This window comes from Leuciscus leuciscus, assembly GCF_965113295.1.
Source record: "Leuciscus leuciscus genome assembly, chromosome: 18".
Lineage (NCBI taxonomy): Eukaryota > Metazoa > Chordata > Actinopteri > Cypriniformes > Leuciscidae > Leuciscus > Leuciscus leuciscus.
This window is the reverse complement of record NC_138742.1, coordinates 15,914,502-15,934,148: the sequence shown is the minus strand read 5'-3', so window position 1 is coordinate 15,934,148 and position 19,647 is coordinate 15,914,502. Positions and strand designations below refer to the sequence as shown.

Below are 19,647 nucleotides of genomic sequence, written 5' to 3'. Positions count from 1 at the left end.
TTTTGAATAAGAACTCTAATCTAAATGGGTAATTGTTCCAACTATAGAATATTTGAAGTTATTTCAACTTGACATTTAAATTACATTTCTTAATTATTGTAGAGAAATGTCTTTACTGAACTTAATGTTAAGCCTTTTTTAAAGTCCTTATAATATTCTAAACTTGTTAACCTGGCTTTTGTTGTTGAAATATGTTTTCATGTCCAAGTCAAGTCAAGTCAAGTCATCTTCATTTATATAGCGCTTTTAACAATGTAGATTGTTTCAAAGCAGCTTTACAGAGATAAACGTATAATTTATGGTAACAGAGATTGTTTTGGCTTTAAAGCGGTTCTTTAGTAAAGTTATTTCCAGCTAAGGTTAGTTATGATTGATTCGCTTCCGTCGCAACAATCATTTGTTATTAAATTAGGGGCCGCTAAGACGACACCATTCTCTCTACATAGACTTTAAACGCGAACCTGTGAGAAACGCTGATGGCGTTCACATGCGCATTAAGAATTGGTTCTATAGTTATGTGCATTTGAATATATGTACGCAGGTTTGTAATTCCCTACAAACCAAGCCTAAGCAAAGTACTGGTGTTTCCTTATAATTTTTGATACAGAATTTTATTTGATTTTATCAATTCGGGGTAGATACGCGAATTGAGTTTCCCGACAACGCTTTATCTGTAGAGTGGTAAAGGGATCCTCCATAGGGAGAGACTAGTTGGCACTTCAGCACTGTGTTATCATCGGGGTCCAGGCGAAGGTCCTTCATCAGATCTGGATACGGCCTGGATCCGGCAGACTGTGGGAAAACCTCGGGATAAACAAAGACACTAAAATTAGTGTAGATGCCATTCTTCTTATGATGTAACGAGTACATCAGGATTTATGGGAAGTGTTCCCGGTTCCAGCTGACCTAATCTATGCAGCCCAACATTGAATTATAGAAGTCTATAATGTATTATGTGAAAGCTAGGTCAAAGAGATGTGTTTTTAGTCTAGCTTTGAACTGACAGAGTGTGTCTGCTTCCCGGACAATGGTAGGAAGGCTGTTCCAAAGTTTTGGTGCTAAATAGGAGAAGGATCTACCGCCAGCAGTCGATTTTGATATTCTAGGTATTATCAACTGGCCGGAATTTTGAGATCGCAATAGACGTGAAGGACTATAATGCGTTAAGAGCTCGCTCAAGTATTGCGGAGCTAAACCATTTAGTGCTTTGTAAGTGATCAGCAATATTTTAAAATTGATGCGATGTTTAATAGGGAGCCAATGCAGTTTTGCCAGAACCGGGCTAATATGGTCATACTTCCTGGTTCTGGTAAGAACTCGAGCTGCTGCGTTTTGAACTAGCTGTAGTTTGTTTATTAAGCGTGCAGGGCAACCACCCAGTAGAGCATTACAATAATCTAGCCTTGAGGTCATGAACGCATGAACTAATTGTTCCGCATTTGTCAATGAGAGCATATGACGTAATTTAGATATATTTTTAAAATGGAAAAATGCAGTTTTACAGATACTGGACACGTGACTTTCAAATGAAAGATTGGTATCAAAGAGCACACCCAGGTTCCTAACCGACGACGAAGACTTAACAGAGCAGCCATCAAGTGTTAGACAGTATTCTAGGTTATTACGTGAGGAAGTTTTTTGTCCAATAATTAGAAACTCTGTTTTTTCAGAATTTAGAAGTAGGAAATTACGAGTCATCCAATTTTTTATATCCGCTATGCATTCCGTTAATTTTGTGAATTGGTAAGTTTCGTTAGGTTTTGAAGAAATATAGAGCTGAGTATCGTCGGCATAACAGTGAAAGCTAATGCCATGTTTCCTAATGATATCTCCTAATGGTAGCATGTACAGAGTGAACAGCAACGGTCCTAGTACTGAGCCTTGTGGTACGCCATACTGAACTTGTGATCGATGAGACATCTCTTCATTTACTGCTACAAACTGATAACGGTCAGATAAGTATGATTTAAACCATGCTAGTGCAATTCCACTAATGCCAACATAATTTTCGAGTCTATTTAAAAGAATGTTGTGGTCGATAGTGTCAAATGCAGCACTAAGATCGAGTAACACTAATAGAGAGACACAACCACGATCGGATGATAAGAGCAAATCATTTGTGACTCTAACGAGAGCAGTCTCAGTACTATGGTACGGTCTAAATCCTGACTGGAAATCCTCGCAGATATAATTTCTTTCAAGAAAGGAACACAGTTGTGAGGATACTGCTTTTTCTAAAATCTTTGACAGAAAAGGTAGATTCGAGATCGGCCTGAAATTGACTAATTCTGTAGGATCAAGTTGCGTTTTTTTAACAAGCGGTTTAATCATAGCCAGCTTAAAGGTTTTTGGTACGTATCCTAGAGACAAAGATGAATTAATGATATTAAGAAGAGGATCTATGACCTCTGGAAGTATTTCTTTCAGTAGCTTAGTCGGTATAGGGTCTAACATACATGTTGTAGATTTAGATGATTTAACGAGTTTAGTAAATTCTTCCTCTTCTATAGCAACGAAAGAATCAAATTTTTCCTCCGGGAGACTACAATGCACTGCCTGATGCGATACTGTAGTAGACGGTTGCATAGTTATAATTTTCTCCCTGATATTATCAATCTATATCAGTCCATACAAACAAAAACAAGTTCTAAAACTTTAAAACTAAAACTTTTCTCCCAAGTCTCCAGCCTAATTTGGCCCATGACTGTAATTGCACCAATTCACCCTGGTAACTAAAAGCCTATGAACAGGGAAATTATGGGGTGCTGTGCGGTCAGCCAGCGAGAGTCGTCTGAGTATGACTGCACAACAGTAGACAAGAGAGTGCAAAGTTCTTAACAAGAGTGACAAAGACTTTACAGTGACCTAGGAGCAGCTGACCCTTTCTCAAATACCACAAGTAATGATTGAAAGAAAGTCTGTGCAGCTGCTCTCAGATCAGTGTACTAAATAAAGGTATTACTGAGCTCCGTTTTGCAGCTTTCTCTCCAGCTGTGCTGTGTCTAATAGCAGTCGCTCAATGTTTGAAATCAGCCAGGTGGAATGATGTGATGTTTGGCTGTGATGCAGGGGTGGGAGATTTATTTCTGTGTGGATAAATACAACTTTCAACACCATCTCCTGGCCCACCAGAGCGGCTTGATTTAATTTAAAAATGGTTATGGTGACCATGACCAAACCATTGCCAACTGAAAGTCACCATGAAATCAAAATGGACAATTCTTTTTTTTATTATAATTTTTCATTATAAATTATATATCCATGCACGTAATTTTTTTTTTTTTTTCAGGTGCCCTCGTAATTTTTAATCAAAATAAATTAAAGTCTTGCCCTACATTTTTTCTTGTTAGAGAAACCGTTTCACTAGGATATATACTTCACAATAGGAAAAATACTTTTTCATGTCCACTTTAAAGTTTTCTTGAAATAACTTTTAACCATATGTAGCAGAGGGTTGAAAATAGCATATGCTAGCTGGGTCTCTGTTAGACTGTCATCATGAGATTAGCTTTATGCTATGTGTGTGAAGCTATCCGGATCTGTTATTGTGAAAAGGTGGACAATAGATCTTTTTAGTGAAGTAACACTTTTGGACTCTATGCCATCTTTGTCTTCTAGTGTTCAGCCTGGATAGACTTGATCTATTCCAGGTGATGATGATGTGAGGGTGTAGTGATGGAGGTGTGTGTGTTCAGTGTTCATGTTTAGGAGATGGGTGGAATCTAATCTATTACAATTGTGTTGCATATTTAGTTCAAGTTCTATACTGGGAGGCCATACTTATGCAGTGATGTGCTACTGTGGTGTGAATGGCCTCTTGAAGTGTCTTTTCACCCATCTCCCGAATCTCAGGTTTTGTTCTAACAATTCCGCTGTCCTGTCTTTGATGTAGGTGGAGTCAGGCCCGTCCTGGCATCCATCCTCCAAGGAATTGCAGTGGTAAACCACAACGGCTGAAGAAAGAGAAAAAGAACAAACCTCTTGTTGGTTTCAAAATCCCAATACTTTTATCTGACTCTATTTTATAAAGACCTCGAATTTAGGTTAGATTGCCAGTTGGTTATTGGTCAATAATAAAATAGTTTAGCAATACATTTGATTGTTCTATTTAACTCTTTACTTATATTTTACCCGTTCATATTAGGAAGCTATGTTGCTTTGATGTCCTCACGCCTTCTGTTTAACGCGAGTCTCACGATCACAAGCTCGTCAGTTTTGGTCACTAAACAGAGGCTATATACCTGAGATGGTTGCATTCACGCTAACACAATCAAAGATACTTTGGTATAGCCCCGTGGTTTTACATACACTTGAATTTAAAGTAATGTTTACTTCAGGCAGAGGTATGGCAAATACTTCAGATATATACGTAGACCAACATTATTTCTCTTGTAATAGCTTTGTATTGGCCATGCTGTGGTTTCCCACGTACACTTATTTCATAATCAATTCAAAGATAATAAATACAAAACATCAAATGCTCTGGAATAAAGAGAAAAGATGCGAACCTGACATTAGAAAATACATGATGCTGAGTGTCTTGTCTGAGCCTCTCGTTGCATTTCTTTATATAGACAGAAACTTATTTCACATGGAAACATTTGCTAACAATGGGAATTTGCATTCAGAGTTTACACCTTTTGGGCAGGATGCCATTTGCCTGGAAGACACACCCATGTGTGCAAGTTCTCTAAACACTTTTGGTTTACTACATTGGAATGATATATTTGTACCAGTTGCACTGAGACATTTCAAATGATACCAAACATGTATAATACTGTATGATAATTATTCACATTAAACCATATAGATTTTTGGGTGAATTTTGGTGATCTTAGCATGAGAGAGAGAAGGAATGGGGGAAGAGGGAAAGAGATGTAAATTAGGATGATTCTGAGGTGAGACTTGCGTCTCAAATGGTGATGCTAACTTCAGAAGAGAGAGTTTAAATGTTAATTTCCTTTGTTTTCTCAGAGAGTTGCCCTCTCTTCCAGTTCTACCAGAAAGACTTGTATATATAAATAATACACAGACAGAATAAATACCGTAACAAGTATACATTTATTAAAAGCTCAGCAAGCAAACTATGATATAAAGTTCTTTGGCATAGGCCCCGTCCGTAGCTCGCATTCCAAGGGTACGGAATCTGCATTTCCTGCCTGAAGACGAAGGCAGGGTCGCAGCCGACCCCCACGGAGGTATAGGAAGGTGAATGAAGGCGTCAGCATCTGCAAACTCAGACACGTGTAAGTTTCGATCTTTTACACTACAAGTATTAAGAGCACAATTGGATAATAAGACGCTAAAGCTTTAATTTCTTCCAGTTTTTCCAGTTTTAAAGTACAATTATCCATATATCTTAAAAGCACAATTCTTCCACTTTTGATAAAAGTCTTCTATACTGAGACAATACTCACATTGAATTTAATTTACATTAGATCCTTAAGATTGGCTGATGCATTCTACAAACGTTAAACAACAAAAACAACTTGGGAGGAAATCTTCAAAATGAATGCAAAACAACAGACAAAAGTTCTAGATGCTGCCATTTACCCCAACTGCACAACCAAAACACTCAGATGACATCTAGCAAAAGGTCACACAACTAACTGCAGTCACATACAGAAATAGACTGAGAAGCCGAGTCATAACCCCCAGATACAGTTTCCCAGCAGCCAGAGCAAAGAAAGAGCAGAAACAGAGAGAAAATGTCAGAGGAAAGAGGTCATGCAGAAAACTGAACCTACCTGTGCCAATTAAATTCACTAACAGCTTTCAAAAATAACTCACATTCATATTTAAACCTGGGATGCACCGATATGAATATTTTGGCCGATACCGATAACCAATGATTCTTTATATTTGAAAGCCGATAACTGATACTGTATATTGGCCGATAAATCTAAATCAAATTTTTTAGAGCCTGATTACAAAAACAAAAGTCTCACCATTAAAGGGATAGTTCACTTTGAAATTAAATTTTGGTATGTTTTAGCTTACCTCAAGGGCATCCAAGATGTAGGTGTCTTTTTTTCCGCAGTAGTTTCAATTTTGATATTTTTAGGTCAAACCGTTCTTGTCTGTCAGTCATATAATGCAGGTCGATGGTCACTGTCTCAAACAGCATGCAGAGTCCAAATTAAAACAATTCCCCGTCGTCCAAATTAAACAATTCCCCATCGTAAGTACACATTGATGGCCTAAGACACGAAACGAGCGGTTTGTGTGAGAAAACGAACAGTTTTTATATCGTTTTTACCTCTTGAACTCAGCCACGTCCAAGTGATCTGAGAGCGCGGGCGGGTATAGATATATACAATAGATGTCGCCTTGGCTACGGTTTCGCAGATCAAAATTGAAACTACTGCGGAAAAAAAGACACCTACATCTTGGATGCCCTTGAGGTAAGCTAAAACATACCAAAATTTTATTTCAAAGTGAACTATCCCTTTAAAAGCCATGTCCTAAGCACAGAATTATAATGTTCTCATTATAATTTTATGCAGCCTATACAACAGACTTGCCCTGCACATGTTGTACTTAACCGCATATTCCTTTTTCCAATCATATTTCAAGCCATTCAAAAACATCATGGAGATCAGTGCACATCTTAAGTGTCTCAGCTGAAGGAAATTATCCATTATTTATTGGTTTTAATATATCGGCAAAATTTTCTTATCGGTCAGATAACGATAACATGAAAAATGATCATGTATCGTCCGATACCGATATGGTGGGCCGATATATCGTGCATCCCTAATTTAAACCTTTGTACAAATCATACTACGCAAATATTTATGGCTGTTTCTTCAACTCTGGGCACTCTTATGTCCCTTGGGCAGAGTAAAAAAATGTATGCAAACCTTTGAAAAGTTGTCCATTTTATTGAAAGCGTCTTTGAAATCCACCAAACAAATGACATAATTTGAGATGCGGTGGAAATGACACTGTGGTGGAAATAATGTCAGGAAATAAAAAAAGACTCCCGATAACTGTTAACAACACATATTTCTCTTGAATGTCATTGTATGGTGTCACGTTGTGATTTGTTCATACCGAAATAATAGGAATTGCCAAACCTGTTAAATATAATGGATAATTAGGCATTTAAGCAGTTGCCCAAAGTTAAGAGCATCAGTGTGATTTTTATTTTCAGTACGCATGAAGACTTGATAACGTGCACCTTTGACTTTGAGCCAGGCTGTTCCTTTCTTCTTTCCCCGTTATGTTCTAGAGAGCTGCAGGCAGAGGGTGATTTGAGAGCAAGCAGAAATATAATAAAGACCGAAAGCAGAGTCAGAGTTCAAATGGAGTGTGAAGTTTTGTGGGTGAGAGCGAGACACCTTATCATGAAAGTGAATTACATGGGAAAAGATTGCTATAGGAGTTGAGTTGTAATTGAATGTCTTCACTTGAGCTGCACTGACAGGAAAGATATAGTGTAGCGTTACCACTATCATATAATCAACATACTATTAATTGAGATATCATTAAGATTGATATAGTAATAATCAAAACATTTTGAAAAACAGATCCATTTAGCAATTTCTTGAAAAACATATTTGGTCTGAAATGCATATCGATTCATAAAGGGACAGAAGTTGAATTTGAGACAGTTTGAAAGTGAATAAAAATACATTTCGGACAACTTCTCAAGCTGTGTGGCTTTATCTGCAATTGTTCCAAAGTCAGAAGCCTCTTCAAAGTGCGTTTAGTCCATGTGAAGCCCCAGCGCTGGAACTTTATTTCCGTTAATGATCAGTTGACTTCATTCTCTGCCCACTGAGGCTCCATTTTAATGACACAGCTGCTTAGCTGCCTTGTGATGGGACAGCTAATTGAAGGGTCCTCCAGAGGGTGAGGCAAAACTGACTGTGAGGGACATGTGGTTCTCAAAGCCTCCTGGGGAGTAATATCTTGTAATTTTGCCATGGCAGAACCAGATTAAGCACAGTTAAGCATTATTGGCTCATCTCAAAAGTTGTTCAGATATGTTCTGATAAGGCACACCCTGCTGTTTCAGCTACTTTCTTGTTTCATACATTTTTAGGCTTTGATTTCAGAGGGTTTGGATTGAGTTGTACTGAATTTCAAAACCTGACAAGAGAGTTTCATCCTTGGGTGCACAGATACGCTGAGAAAATGCCAAAAAGTGATGGAAAATAAGAGGTTGAACAGCCTGGTCTCTATAGCCAAGAGCAAAATATAGACAGATGATGGACTTTCATTCTAAACAGAACATATTCTACAGATAGTATCCTAATTTACATTGTTACAAACAAATTTGATTGTAAATAAATGAACTTTCTATATTCATCAAAGAATCCTGAAAAAATTTTGCAGTTTCCATAAAATTATTTTGATAGCACAACACTGATAATAATAGGAAATGTCTCTTGAGCATAATTAGAATGATTTCTGAAGGATCATGTGACACTGAAGACTGGAGTAATAAAGCTGACAATTCAGCTTTAATAACACAGGAATAAACAACATTTTAAAACAATAAAATAGAAAACAATTATTTTAAATTGTAATAACATTTCACAATATTATGGTTTTTACTGTATTCTTTGATCAAAATAAATGCAGCCTTGGCAAGCAAAAAAAAAAAACATTTTAAAAAACTTGAATAGTGGTGTGCATTTAAAAAAAAGTATAGTAGTAGTTCAACCTCAGTAGTTTGATTAAATTTGTTATAGCATTTTCTGTATGATCCATAGTTCCACACTCTTATAGCTTTATAAGGTCATAGTTCATGGTAAATTGAAGGTCTGAGAAAGGCCGGGAGACAGAACCACCACATTAGATAATAGGTGCTTTCACACAAACAACCTTTTCCATAAATTTAATGGCATTTTCTTCTGTTTAGAGGTCGTGTGTGAATAGGACCTGTTGTTGAAATGCTAGCAAAGTTCTGTAATGATGCTAGGTGAACAAACCAATACGATTAGCAGTTTTAGGATGTTAGGATGTTCTGTCGTAAGACGTCTGTTGATAAAGAGTCACTGACAAAGTTCTGAAAGAGCAATTCTTTCATGCTGTTTAGATGAAAGCCTGTGATGCACTTTCACGGTCTAAATGTTACTCTGTTGTGGGAAGAATGTTGATGAAATGAAAGCGCTTCACTCGATTCAAGTGGATTGAGAAATTAATTCTATGCATTAATATCTACTAGCATGGAGAGAAGCTCTTTTAAACATTTTGGAGCAATATATTGCTTTTTTTTGTTTTTGTTTAATATAAAAAATTAAAAAAATCAGGTTTTGCTATCTGTGGTTTCAATGGACTCAAGCTTAAAAAAAAGGACCCAAATAACGCGACCCAGTTGAAAGTTAACTCACTTCCTGAAGTTTTCGCATTTCAGTTTACTTTTGAACCTTGTGCCGATGTAGTGCTGTGAGTCACTTACTATAGTAATGAGTAATGCTGTGCTGGCCTTTCCTTCGATTGCCGACAGGATGATTGATTGCGTCGGATAAAGGGTAAATGGATGGATGAACGTCTGTCGAGTTCTGGGCACTCTGTGGAGGCCATTGTTCCCTCTTCTATACTGTGTAAATAAAACAACAGATTCTGATAAATGTAACCAAGGAACAGGAGTAAACAGCCTTTTCCTAATAAAACCAAATGCATTTGTGACAAAATGAAGATGTGTGCAATAAATGCTTTTCTTCTGCAAGGGAAGGTAAGTGCTATAGTGGTCCTAATGTGAAATCATTTCCGTGCCATTTCACAAATGATTGGACACACAAGGGGAATTTAGTTGGAAAAACTAAAGTCCGAACTTAGAGTCAGTGGAGCCTTGCAAATGATGTTTATTTCTAATTCTGCCATAACTACAGAGGAGCTGACAAGAGAGCCGAAGGAAGCCCATAAATCATCTGATTTAGATTTATCATCGGGTACATGTGTCCCAGAGGACAAGAGTTTCAGGCATCTATGTGTGATGAATGTAAATGTGGACTTGATTCATTCACTGAACAGAACAAAGAACACCCTCAAGATATAGATTACCTTGAGTTCACAAACCATAAGTTAGCATGTCAAGTGCCTAGAAAGGGTTTCAGGTATCTATAGGCCCTGTTTACACCTGGTATTATGATGCGTTTTGGTCAATCGGATCACAAGTAGACGAAGGAGACACATTTCCATTTACACCTGGTGTTTTAATCTGTCTCTTTTGTACACTTTCAAACACTTATGTCCTGATTTCTTCAAGGGGAGGGTCTATGGGGAAGTAAATGTATGGTCTTTTTCAGATCTTTCGATCTAATGGAGGAAATTAGCTCATGCAATTTACACAATGCGACCGGAGATACGGAGAGCAGCAGCTTTCGTTTCTGCTCTGACAGCCGCAACTGAACGCTGTGAGTGTGTGTTAGAAATCAGGAATGGAGAGAGAACATTTGGCTTGGTATGTTTTCTTGACTTCAAACCAAACTTCGGTCTTTAGCCGACAAAGTTTGAATCCCGTCTGGCTAGCGCGCTTCCCAAAATGTTTACGTGCTAGGTCGGCAGGCAGAGAGTAGGCGGTCTTTTGCAGCTGCTCGAATGTATTCGACCACATGAGCTTTTACACTATGAAAGCAATCCGGTCAAATGCGTTTTCGACTTCCTCTGGAAGTGGTCGAAAGTGGACAAGCTAAAAAAGTTTTAGGGGCCGTTTACAAGACACCGTTTTCAACTAAAAACGGGAAACTTTTTATTCATTTTGGCAGTTCATTTACAAGACAACAGTGTTTTGGGTGGCTGAAAATACTAACTTTTGAAAATGGGGCACGTTTCTGAAAATGATACCATTATAGTCTCTCTGTAAACAACAAAAACGAGAATTTGTGAAAACGGTGATGTCATGCGTATGAAACACCGTCATCGAAAACTTCAGTTTTCATCAGACACATTTCTTTGATATCAAAGAAACACCATCTATAGGTGCGGTGTTTCTTTACATTACAAAGTAACATCGCCAACTACTGGCCTGGCAGCAGAATACAGGGTTTTTAGTCATTTTGCGGATCCGCGTGAACAGGGATTGTTTTGACAAAATTGTTGTCGGTATGTGAAAAACCTGTATTTAGCGTAATCCACTTGTGATCTGATTGACCAAAATGCATCTTAATTGCAGGTGTTAACAGGGAATTATTTACATAGTTCACCAGAAATTTTTCATTAGATCATTACACTGTAAAAAAAATTCTAACCTCTCCAAGTCAAAATTTTCTAGTGACTGGTCACATCTAAATTTTTTAATTGGCCCAAGTGCAATTCTTGTTGCAATAGTCTGTTAACATTGGCTCAATGAGAAATAATACGTCAGACTAATTGAAAAATTTTGATGTGATCAGTCACTAGAAATGTTTGACATGGGGATGTAATTTTTTTTTACAGTGTACTTATTACTTTCTTTCTTTCTGTGGAACGCAAAAGAAGACATTTTGAAGAATATTTCAACTGTTTTTATTGATCATACTGTATAATAAAAGACAATGGGGTACAAAACAACATTGGACACCTTTGACTTTTATTGTGTGCACAAAAGAAAACACAGAGACATATCTTATATATCTTCTCAAAATATTTTGTTATGCTTTTTACAGAAGAAAGTCTTATAGTCCTACAGGTTTAGAATGCCATGAGGGTGAGTAAATGACAGAATTTTCATTTTTGGGTGAACTATTCCTTTAAACCCTTTATCTCTCTCAGAAATGCATATAATCATCACGAGTGATGACACAACATCAGGTTTTTAAATGTGCAGAAAATAATTGAATTTAGGTGATGAATAGTACCCACAGAGAATCCATTGTGGCATTTTAAGACTCAAAGGGGTTGATGACAAACAACAACCAAATGAGCAAGAGGCAATGCCAGCTGGCCTATGATAAAAGACTAATTACAGTATTACAGGAGGTTTATTCATCTCAGACACTAGACAATATCTAGAACCCATTTTATGCAGAATTCTGTAAAATGACTCCAACGAGAGTATTGCGCTTTATTACTTTCCTCCTGCAGCACTGTTCTCTGTCTGAAACTCTCTAATGTCGGCTGCAGATCCTTGGAATCAGTAGACAAAAATGTGATAGTTGTTTGTGGAACACACTTCTGTCAGGTGTTTGATAAATTGTTACATAAAGAATAATGTTCGGTCAACAACTCTTTTTGAGCTGTAATTAAATAGACTACAATTGAAAATATCATCAAATTACAAAGTAATCACACAATCAAAACATTTCATTTTATTTATTTATATTTGTATTATGCTGTGAGAAATCCCCTCATTATAAAAGAAAGAAAATTGATACCTGTCAAGTATCAAGTATTTCAACCTATAATCTAAGAGAAAAACAGAACTAAAACCTGGAACAATAGAGCAAAAACTGTCAAGAAAGAGGGGGAAAAAAAGCAACAAAGGCAAATGAGCAGAGATATGATGATTACATTTATAAGTATATTAAAATAGAAAACAGTTCTTGAAATTGTAATAATACTTCACTGTTACAGCTCTGTTTTAGATCAAATAAATGCAGCCTTAGTAAGCATAAAAGTCTTCTTTTAAAAACAGTAAAATAAATGATCAACCCCAAACATTTGAATGATAATGTACAGTATTTTAAACTGTTCAGATGTTTGCGTTATTTTCAGCTTTGAACTAGGTTGACAAACATTTTCTAAACGAATGAGCATGATAAGCCAAAAAGTGCTACAATTATTGCTACTCTCGCCTATCAATGATGAGACAGGAAAGATAATAGTGTGTCAGAAAAGGACAAATTTATGATCCTTTGTCTCAGTGAAAGAGAGAAAGAAAGATTTCTGACCTGATACTGTGGACACAGACCATTTTAAATCAGGGTTAAAGCAATGCCAAAACACCAGCCTAAACAAGCACATGACATTCATCTTCAAGGTGAAGGGCAGCTGTGAATTGAATTTTCTGCCAACTAAAGATGAAAGCACTTCTTTTAACTTACACACTCTTTAAGTTGAAGCCTTATAGGAGCTAACTCCATGTCCCCAAGCCAGCACATCCACATGGAAATGATCAGTCTAGCCTCCATTGGGTCACCAGTTAAATTAAATAATTTTTCAAATTAAAAAAGCCAACGGTATTTGTAGGAGAATAAATCTCAGGTCCGAATAGTTAATCATGTGTAAATAAAATAATTAACACTGATAAATGGCATAATAGCAAATGTGGAAAGCTTTAGCATACTCTGGGAAGTGAGAATAAATTAGCCAATTGTCTGAATAATGAGAAGTTTAGCCACTAATGGTTTGTACCAGGAAAATAAACGAGCTTCAACAACTGTATTGTTGTTTGATTTTCCATGATCTCAGCATGATAATTACTGAGGTATTTATTGCAGAATTTGGAGCTATAACTTTCCTTCATGATTAACACTCTGAACATAAACATTTGTACCAGAAAATATAAAGATATATAAATGCAGCGAGAGAATAAGAAAGGATGAGAAATACAACAACACTTTTCTTTTTCTGCTCAGACAGTCAAGGCAGTCCTCAGAAAGCCCTCTTGAATTCTAAGCAACACCCTTGAGCATCACCTGATGATAAACGTTTCCCTGGGGATTTATGAGTACAGGTTAGAATCTATTAACCCCTTCACCAGGATCTTCAGCGTGTGTTACCATCAGACATGGATGAGTAGACATGGGCGCACACAGTCTGATCATAGTGAACAACATCTTGATATTTTACTAGATTTCAGCTTGAAATGACAACCACAGGCCTCTAGCTAAGGCTATACTAACATATATGCAATTAATAATGTAATTAATTTCATTAGCATTCATTATTATTATATTCATTTTATTAAACCACAACAATCAGGGGGAACATTTTTGAAAATTCAATAAATAAATAAAAACACTGCAACAATATGAATTATCTTCAATTTAAATATTTGGTTCTTAAATATATATATTAATTATTTTATAATAGCCTATTACTTATATTATCTTTAAGCTTCTGCTAAGACAAATAGTCTAATTAGCCTAGCAGCCAGCAAGACAAACAGTAATATAAAAAGTCCTCTGAGATCATTTTAAGTACAATTTAAAGTTAAGTTTGTATGAGAGCGAGAGAGGAAAAAAAGAGTGAGTCTGTGGGACATGAACAACAGTGAATATTAGTAAATATCAGACTGCCTAATTCCACGATTATCCAAGGACCCGTGTAATAATGTTAGTTTCTACTTCCTGAACCTGATTGTTATTTTTGCCAAAACACAGAATTCTGAATGCAGTGTTATGATTGTTTCTACGTACCGAGGACTGTGAACAAATCATCCCTTCTCTCTGCTCTCCGTCTGCAGTGTTTATTGGCATTTACGACCACACTCTGATTTAACAGTTGTATCAATAATTTATACTCAGACCATCTGACAGTGGTGTTTTTTCCCCACTGCTCTGCTCAGCAGAATGATAATAGAGCAAAATAATCCACACATTTAGTGTTGATCAGTATACATTATGCTGCAGTGCCTAAATCTAGCTTTACATCTACATCATTCTACTATAAAAATGACTAATACCAAACCTTATGGTGAGGACATTTAAATTAATTATTATGAATAATGTGCAAACCTATAGTGTATTTCTAAAGCAAAGCTGTAAATCCATGCTAAACATTGCCAAGTGTGGAAATGAGAATATAATAGACACTGGATTTATGAGGAGAGGCAAGCAGTTATGCATAGCATGCAGTGACTGGATTTTTGCAAGACATGTAGCCTATGTATCCAGGTCCAGATGTGCAGTCAATTAATATTGCTTGTTTTTACATAATAAAAAAGAAACTATATAAATATATATATAATACTATTTTAATATAAATATTATCATCACTTGCAATTTTGTCAAGAATGAATTTACCAGTAGGCTATGTACAAATTAAACAAATATAACATTTCTTAACTAAAGAACAATATACTGTATACAGTGTGTGAAATAGCTCCATCTTGTGAGTAGTATGTTCCAGTACAGTCACTCTGGATGGACAGACACTACAATCTAACCCCACAAAAGCTCTGAGAAATAACCATGAGGTCTGAGCAGGGTGAATTTCAGACTATTTCTCAGAGTCCTCAGCCATAGCATTACTGGACATAGGACTGTTGCCTTGGCATTTGGCTTGCTTAGTTGGGGACATTTAATATTCAACAATATTATTGATCTGCCTTACTTAAGGTGGACTATGACGCAATTTTCTTCTAGAAACAAAGAAGAAAACAACTTTGTTGTATTATTTTCATGTTATCACTGTGAAGCTGCTTTGACACAATCTGTATTGTAAAAAGCGCTATATACACTCACCTAAAGGATTATTAGGAACAACTGTTCAATTTCTCATTAATGCAATTATCTAATCAACCAATCACATGGCAGTTGCTTCAATGCATTTAGGGATGTGGTCCTGGTCAAGACAATCTCCTGAACTCCAAACTGAATGTCAGAATGGGAAAGAAAGGTGATTTAAGCTATTTTGAGCGTGGCATGGTTGTTGGTGCCAGACGGGCCGGTCTGAGTATTTCACAATCTGCTCAGTTACTGGGATTTTCATGCACAACCATTTCTAGGGTTTACAAAGAATGGTGTGAAAAGGGAAAAACATCCAGTATGCGGCAGTCCTGTGGGCGAAAATGCCTTGTTGATGCTAGAGGTCAGAGGAGAATGGGCCGACTGATTCAAGCTGATAGAAGAGCAACTTTGACTGAAATAACCACTCGTTACAACCGAGGTATGCAGCAAAGCATTTGTGAAGCCACAACACGCACAACCTTGAGGCGGATGGGCTACAACAGCAGAAGACCCCACCGGGTACCACTCATCTCCACTACAAATAGGAAAAAGAGGCTACAATTTGCACGAGCTCACCAAAATTGGACAGTTGAAGACTGGAAAAATGTTGCCTGGTCTGATGAGTCTCGATTTCTGTTGAGACATTCAGATGGTAGAGTCAGAATTTGGCGTAAACAGAATGAGAACATGGATCCATCATGCCTTGTTACCACTGTGCAGGCTGGTGGTGGTGGTGTAATGGTGTGGGGGATGTTTTCTTGGCACACTTTAGGCCCCTTAGTGCCAATTGGGCATCGTTTAAATGCCACGGCCTACCTGAGCATTGTTTCTGACCATGTCCATCCCTTTATGACCACCATGTACCCATCCTCTGATGGCTACTTCCAGCAGGATAATGCATCATGTCACAAAGCTCGAATCATTTCAAATTGGTTTCTTGAACATGACAATGAGTTCACTGTACTAAAATGGCCCCCACAGTCACCAGATCTCAACTCAATAGAGCATCTTTGGGATGTGGTGGAACGGGAGCTTCGTGCCCTTGATGTGCATCCCACAAATCTCCATCAACTGCAAGATGCCATCCAATCAATATGGGCCAACATTTCTAAAGAATGCTTTCAGCACCTTGTTGAATCAATGCCACGTAGAATTAAGGCAGTTCTGAAGGCGAAAGGGGGTCAAACACAGTATTAGTATGGTGTTCCTAATAATCCTTTAGGTGAGTGTAAATAAAGGTGACTGGACTACTACTGCACTGCAAGACTGGCTTAAAAGCAAAATATCTTCTCAAGGATGAATACTTCAAAGTTATGTGGCACTTTCTTCACCACATCAATTGTGAGCGTGTTAAAATGCAATCAACGTCATGGCTAATCAATGAGAAGCAGCAGCATGATGCCTGAGCCAAATCCTTTTCTCTCAGACGGGAGTGTCAGCATTTTCTGAGCTAATGAAAGCGGATGATTTTCCATACTGTTCAGGTCCATGTTAGACCACTTGTTTAAAAAAAATATATATAATGTAATAAGTAATCCGAAGGTGCATTCTAATGAATACAAAAATAAAATATTAAAATAATGGATATCCTTAAGATGCTGAATACTGACTTGACTTGATTAAATGTACAGTAATTTGCATTTCTGACATGAAACTGCTTCAGGATTAGACTTGCTCAGTGCATCTCATATAATTCAATTAGTCACATATCATATTTCATTTTCTGTATTTTCATATTTCAAATCTGTTAGCACACACACTAAATACAGATTTAGAATCCAACATGGTTAAAAAAAGCTGAGAAACTTAATCGTAGCTTTTCTTAATCATGATGTTAAAAGACCTATCTGAAATGTTCTTATCAAAAAGACAAGCTTTCTATTTTTCCATGTAACCATTTATTCATTCAAACAATTATCTCTGATTATGCATGCAAAGACGTAGTCTTGGCAGAAAGATTATTTTGCAGCACCAGGGGGCCTAGCATCTTAAATCAAAAGCACAAAAGCATAAAATAATCCCTTTGCTTTGAAGTCAAGAATAAACAAGAAAACATACAAACAAACAGTAAAAAAGCAAAACGGTTCAATCTGATTAAAAATTTGATTTATCATTTGAAAGTGTGTAAATAGCCTACATAGCTATAGAGGGCCATAGCTCTTTATATTCTATCAAATATTGTGAGGTGGTTATTTATAAAATTCAGAAGTCTAAAGAATATTTCCATCATAATTTCCCAGTTTAAAAAAAAATACATAGTGGGGCATTTTGTCACACAGGAACCTGCAGTATACTGACAGATATTTTCTCTCACTAACAGGGCTGGACTGGGACAAAAAATCGGCCCGGGCATTTTGGCCCAAACTGGCCCACTATATGATCATAAACACCACCCATCTTTGCACGCCCTTAATTATATGCATACCAACTCCTATTCCTTAAAACCACTAATGCCATGTAATGAGTGAGTATAGGAACAAGTGAAAATTTGACATTTATTAATTAATACAGTTGAACTATACTCCACAGTGATGAATCCTGAAACAAGCTATAAGCTGCAATGGCATAGCAATACCAGTGTTTCTCACAGGATTTTTGGTAAAACTGTGGTGGGTAGACCTTGGTTCTTCTAGGGGGGTCCGGGGGCATGCCCCCCCCATGAGAAAATTTTGTGCATTTTAATGTTAAATTCATCAATCTGGTGCACTTTGAGAGTTCAAAATTAAAAGCTCCAACCCATATTCAGTGTGCAAATTAAATGAAAAATTCAAACCTCTTTTAGTTACAGTGTCTATTTACATTACACCTACTACATAGGCCTAATAATAGTTATAATATTAATCCAATGACAGTAATAACCATATTTTGTAAAACAAATGCACAAAAAAATAAAGGAAACTTTCATAATTAGTTTTGTACCAATTTCTATACTTGAAAGAGATAAGCACATGGTCTTTTATTTTGACGCAAACTGCATCAAGCTTTTATTTTGGCGGAAAACATGGTTTACAAACGCCTCTCATTAAATTTCTAGTGAATTGCGGAAATCGTCTTTATATACTGTCTATGTAATCGTCAACTATGCAATGTGGAAATAATCTGTAACTGGGTTATGGGTTCCTACACTCGATCATGACATAGCTTAAGTGTTTTGAAAGTAGTTCTGCTTACCGCGGACTCTACACTTGCTCATCTCTCTCCTGATCCTCCTCACTATCATCATCATCACAGGAGCTGATGAAGGGCAGAAAACATATATTTTGACACAGTTTACAGTGTCTGCTTTAAGGGCCTGTTTCTATTTTTTCACGCTATTTCTCTGCACAAATCTTGCGTTTCTTCTCCATCTCGCTGACTATTTTGTCAGATACACACTGACACTGCTGCACGCTCGCTCACTCGTTTAAAGTTGTGATTGGGCCAGCCCAGTGTCAATCAAGAAAAGAACCAATGGGCTGCTGATCTACGTGTTTCATGGGCTGGTCTGTCAGAAAAGAAAAAAAAACTAACACTGACTTTTTTTGACCACTGCATTACACCGGCACTAACCCAGCGCCGCCAATTAAGCAAAACAAAACAAAACGAATGGGCCGCCGATGTACACATTTTATGGGCCGTAAAAAAATAAAAAATAAAAAATAAATAATAATAATAATAATATGTATGAGTATGAGATGTATCGGCCCAAAAAGCATGTCGGCCCACCGGGCAAATGCCCGGTATGCCCGATGGCCAGTCCAGCCCTGCTCACTAACACACACTTAAACCGTCTTCCACAATATTAAATAGATAGGCATATCAATCGATTTTAATTTTTTAATTAATTAATAAAAAATATATCTTTGTATAGGCCTACAGCAGGGTGAATTAATCTAAATTGATATCTGAAAAATAGGCCTATCAAATGTTTTTACTTGACTTATACTTAATCTTTAATATATTAAACTTATATGTTCCTTTCACTCGTTTACCTAAAAACTATAACAAAAAAAAAGATGATATTGTTTTTGTAGATTTGCTTTATTTAGGCTACTGAACATAGATAACCACTGCTTGAGAAAGCAAGCATATTTGATTCAAAACCTGATAAAACCCGCGTGAGAAAGCCCGAGAAATTTAATGTTTAGCATAAAATTTTATTCAATGTTTAAACCTAATTCTCTTTTAGTGAGTTTGTTCAAACATACATAGTCTCACGCAGAAAGTAAACCGAGAATCTGACTGTAATGGATGCGAGTCCATGTGCGGCTTCAGTTCAACAGTTTGGTGCGGACACTCAAACTTGAGATCACGTCACCGTGTAACTGGTGCACGAGTGTCC

At 36.9% G+C, this 19,647-nt stretch overlaps 1 long non-coding RNA gene across 1 annotated transcript; it reads right to left on the bottom strand.

The window, feature by feature from the left end:
* Window positions 1-206: 206 nt before the first annotated feature.
* Window positions 207-19,619, bottom strand: LOC309480296. Its single transcript, XR_014199576.1, has 3 exons — window positions 19,510-19,619; window positions 9,413-9,548; window positions 207-3,953 (listed from the first exon to the last, which is right to left on the bottom strand). It is a non-coding gene; the product is annotated as an uncharacterized lncRNA (long non-coding RNA).
* Window positions 19,620-19,647: the final 28 nt, after the last annotated feature.